General features: G+C 45.9%; 1 long non-coding RNA gene across 1 annotated transcript; it reads right to left on the bottom strand.

Annotated features, from left to right (window-relative positions):
• Positions 1 to 2399: 2399 nt before the first annotated feature.
• Positions 2400 to 3172, bottom strand: LOC127911343 (uncharacterized). Its single transcript, XR_008077886.1, has 4 exons — positions 3121 to 3172; positions 2760 to 2974; positions 2539 to 2710; positions 2400 to 2451 (listed from the first exon to the last, which is right to left on the bottom strand). It is a non-coding gene; the product is annotated as an uncharacterized LOC127911343 (long non-coding RNA).
• Between the last annotated feature and the right edge of the window lie 743 nt (positions 3173 to 3915).

Below are 3915 nucleotides of genomic sequence, written 5' to 3'. Positions count from 1 at the left end.
TATCACCACTGAGAGCTAGAGCAGAGTCCACCAGGTCTAAACAGCCATATCACCACTGAGAGCTACAGCAGAGTCCACCAGGTCTAAACAGCCATATCACCGCTGAGAGCTGAGAGCTAAAGCAGAGTCCACCAGGTCTAAACAGCCATATCACCACTGAGAGCTACAGCAGAGTCCACCAGGTCTAAACAGCCATATCACCGCTGAGAGCTGAGAGCTACAGCAGAGTCCACCAGGTCTAAACAGCCATATCACCGCTGAGAGCTGAGAGCTACAGCAGAGTCCACCAGGTCTAAACAGCCATATCACCGCTGAGAGCTGAGAGCTACACAGAGTCCACCAGAGTCACCACTGAGAGCACAGCAGAGTCCACCAGGTCTAAACAGCCATATCACCGCTGAGAGCTACAGCAGAGTCCACCAGGTCTAAACAGCCATATCACCGCTGAGAGCTACAGCAGAGTCCACCAGGTCTAAACAGCCATATCACCACTGAGAGCTACAGCAGAGTCCACCAGGTCTAAACAGCCATATCACCGCTGAGAGCTGAGAGCTACAGCAGAGTCCACCAGGTCTAAACAGCCATATCACCACTGAGAGCTACAGCAGAGTCCACCAGGTCTAAACAGCCATATCACCGCTGAGAGCTACAGCAGAGTCCACCAGGTCTAAACAGCCATATCACTGCTGAGAGCTACAGCAGAGTCCACCAGGTCTAAACAGCCATATCACCACTGAGAGCTACATCAGAGGCTGTTAGGTCTAAACAGCCATATCACCACTGAGAGCTACAGCAGAGTCCACCAGGTCTAAACAGGCATATCACCGCTGAGAGCTACAGCAGAGTCCACCAGGTCTAAACAGCAATATCACCGCTGAGAGCTACAGCAGAGTCCACCAGGTCTAAACAGCCATATCAGCTGAGAGCTACAGCAGAGTCCACCAGGTCTAAACAGCCATATCACCGCTGAGAGCTGAGAGCTACAGCAGAGTCCACCAGGTCTAAACAGCCATATCACCACTGAGAGCTACAGCAGAGTCCACCAGGTCTAAACAGCCATATCACCGCTGAGAGCTGAGAGCTACAGCAGAGTCCACCAGGTCTAAACAGCCATATCACCGCTGAGAGCTACAGCAGAGTCCACCAGGTCTAAACAGCCATATCACCGCTGAGAGCTGATCAGCTACAGCAGAGTCCACCAGGTCTAAACAGCCATATCAGAGTCCACCAGGTCTAAACAGCCATATCACCACTGAGAGCTACTGAGAGCTACAGCAGAGTCCACCAGGTCTAAACAGCCATATCACCACTGAGAGCTGAGAGCTACAGCAGAGTCCACCAGGTCTAAACAGCCATATCACCGCTGAGAGCTACAGCAGAGTCCACCAGGTCTAAACAGCCATATCACCACTGAGAGCTACAGCAGAGTCCACCAGGTCTAAACAGCCATATCACCGCTGAGAGCTACAGCAGAGTCCACCAGGTCTAAACAGCCATATCACCACTGAGAGCTACAGCAGAGTCCACCAGGTCTAAACAGCCATATCACCGCTGAGAGCTACAGCAGAGTCCACCAGGTCTAAACAGCCATATCACCACTGAGAGCTACAGCAGAGTCCACCAGGTCTAAACAGCCATATCACCACTGAGAGCTACATCAGAGGCTGTTAGACCTAACAGGGAGTAGGGTGCCATTTTGAGACGCAGCTTGAGAGGAGCTCTGTTGCCTGCCACTCAAATGTCTAAGCCAGAGTGTGTGACTGCATTTGTAGAGCGGTACCCTGTTAAGAGTGTATTCATGGTTTTAGAGTGTCAGACTACAGAGAGGATCATAACGTATAAATAAGATGTCAGACCTCTATCTATTATCTATCTATCTATCTATCTATCTATCTATCTATCTATCTATCTATCTATATTTGTCTGTCTATCTATCTATCTTTGTCTATCTATCTCTCTCTCAATTCAATTGACTTTATTGACATGTCAAGTTCATTATTACTTACATTGTCAAAGTATACATATCGAAAAAGAAAAAAATATATTTACATATAAAATATATATTTTATATATAAATAAATGGTGGGATCAACAGCAATAATAATAGTAGTAGTGAACATGGGATTACCATTAACAACAATTACAACAACAATATTAATGAGAACAACAATACATTAAAGCAATGGTAGTAGACTGAGACATGACTTAACATGACTGAGAAGACACATGACATGGTAGTAGACCAGTGTCAACATGACTGAGAAGACACATGACCTGGTAGTAGACCAGTGTCAACATGACTGAGAGGACACATGACCTGGTAGTAGCCCAGTGTCAACATGACTGAGAAGACACATGACCTGGTAGTATGACCCAGTGTCAGACCAGTGACTGAGAAGACACATGACCTGGTAGTAGACCAGTGTCAACATGACTGAGAAGACACATGACCTGGTAGTGAGAAGACACAGACCAGACCAGTGTCAACATGACTGAGAAGACACATGACCTGGTAGTAGACCAGTGAAGACACATGACCTGGTAGTAGACCAGTGTCAACATGACTGAGAAGACACATGACCTGGTAGTAGACCAGTGTCAACATGACTGAGAAGACACATGACCTGGTAGTAGACCAGTGTCAACATGACTGAGAAGACACATGACCTGGTAGTAGACCAGTGTCAACATGACTGAGAAGACACATGACCTGGTAGTAGACCAGTCAACATCATGACATGACTGAGAAGACACATGACCTGGTAGTAGACCAGTGTCAACATGACTGAGAAGACACATGACCTGGTAGTAGACCAGTGTCAACATGACTGAGAAGACACATGACCTGGTAGTAGACCAGTGTCAACATGACTGAGAAGACACATGACCTGGTAGTAGACCAGTGTCAACATGACTGAGAAGACACATGACCTGGTAGTAGACCAGTGTCAACATGACTGAGAAGACACATGACCTGGTAGTGAGAAGACCAGTGTCAACATGACTGAGAAGATGGTAGTGGACCAGTGTCAACATGACTGAGAAGACATGACCTGGTAGTAGACATGACCTGAAGACACATAGTAGACCAGTGTCAACATGACTGAGAAGACACATGACCTGGTAGTAGACCAGTGTCAACATGACTGAGAAGACACATGACATGGTATGAAAGACAAAACCAAACAAGATGGGAAATATTATCAACATTACTTTTCACTTTTCACTGGCTGTCCCTCAGGTTTTGGCAGGAGGACACATATTTGGCTGCCAAAACTGCACATTTTGGCTTTTCACCGAATAAATATTAGATTTTTTTCTTCATCTTTTATAGTTTCAAATTCTTTGTATTGAATTATAATTTTGGGAAAGAAATATTCTCTTAGGTCTGAGTATTTGTCACAGTGTAATAGGAAATGCAGCTCTGTCTCTACCTCTCCCCTGGAGCAGAGTGAGCCCAGCCTGTCCACTCTGGGCTGCCAGGTTTGTCTGTGACGACCGGTCTCTATAGCCAGACTGTGCTCACTGAGTCTGTACCTAGTCATTGTTTTCCTCAGTTTTCGATCAGTCACAGTGGTCAGAAAGTACTTGCCACCAAGTACTGTCTGTTTAGAGCCAAATCGCATTGAAGTTTACTTAGATTTTTTGTGGTGTCTTTCCAATAGGTTACATATTCTTCTTTTTGTTTTGTGATGATTTGGTTGGGCCAGATTTTCTGACTGTTGTCCTGAGGCTCTATGGGGTTGGTTTGAGTTGGTGAACTGAGCCTCAGAACCAGCTGGCTGAGGGCACTCTTCTCTTGTTTCATCTCTTGACATTGTAGAGCTGTGTGATGGAATGTTTTGGGGTCACTTGTTTTTAGATGGTTGTAAAATGTGATGGCTCTTTTTTCTATTCGAATGAGGGGGGGCTATT

This window comes from Oncorhynchus keta, chromosome 24, assembly GCF_023373465.1.
Source record: "Oncorhynchus keta strain PuntledgeMale-10-30-2019 chromosome 24, Oket_V2, whole genome shotgun sequence".
In the NCBI taxonomy this organism is placed as follows: domain Eukaryota; kingdom Metazoa; phylum Chordata; class Actinopteri; order Salmoniformes; family Salmonidae; genus Oncorhynchus; species Oncorhynchus keta.
Note: the sequence above shows the minus strand (reverse complement) of the source record. Positions and strands in the feature narration are given on the sequence as shown.